The sequence below is a fragment of the Seriola lalandi genome, unplaced genomic scaffold, assembly GCF_002814215.2.
Source record: "Seriola lalandi dorsalis isolate HSWRI2012SDOR001 ecotype SW California unplaced genomic scaffold, Sedor1 jcf7180002054908, whole genome shotgun sequence".
Lineage (NCBI taxonomy): Eukaryota > Metazoa > Chordata > Actinopteri > Carangiformes > Carangidae > Seriola > Seriola lalandi.
Window position 1 is genome coordinate 573,221 of NW_019525460.1, and position 813 is coordinate 574,033.

Sequence of the window (813 nt, forward strand, 5' to 3'; positions counted from 1 at the left end):
ATGTTTTTATGACTTTTTATGCCTTAATATATTTTGTTGTTTTTTTGACATTTTATGCCATACTATACTATGACGTTTTATGCCTTAATATACCATGGTGTTTTTTTCCCTTTTTTATGCCATACTACACTATGACTTTTGATGCCATACTATACCATGACGTTTTTTGGCATTTTTATGCCATACTATACTATGACTTTTTATGTCATACTATACTATGACGTTTTTTGGCATTTTTATAACTTATTATACTATGCTATTTTTTCGTCATTTTTATGCCTTAATATACTATGACATTTTATGCCTTACCATACTATTACGTTTTTTGGCAATTTTACAACTTACTATGCTATGACTTTTTTTGTCATTTTTATGCCATACTATACTATGACGTGTATGCCTTACCATACTATGCCGTTTTATGACTTTTTATGCCTTACTGTACTATGACTTTTATATGACTTTTTATGCCTTACTATACTATGACTTTTTATGCCTTACTATACTATGTCGTTTTTATGACTTACTATACTTTGTAATTTTTATGACTTTTTATGCCTTACTATACTATGTCGTTTTTATGACTTTTTATGCCTTACTATACTATAATGTTTTATGCCTTACTATACTATGACGTTTTTATGACTTTTTATGCCATACTATACTATGTCATTTTTATGACTTTTTATGCCTTACTATACTATGAAATTTTTTGACTTTTTATACCTTACTATACTATGTCATTTTTATGACTTTTTATGCCTTACTATACTATGACTTTTTATTACTTTTTATGCCTTACTATACTATGAC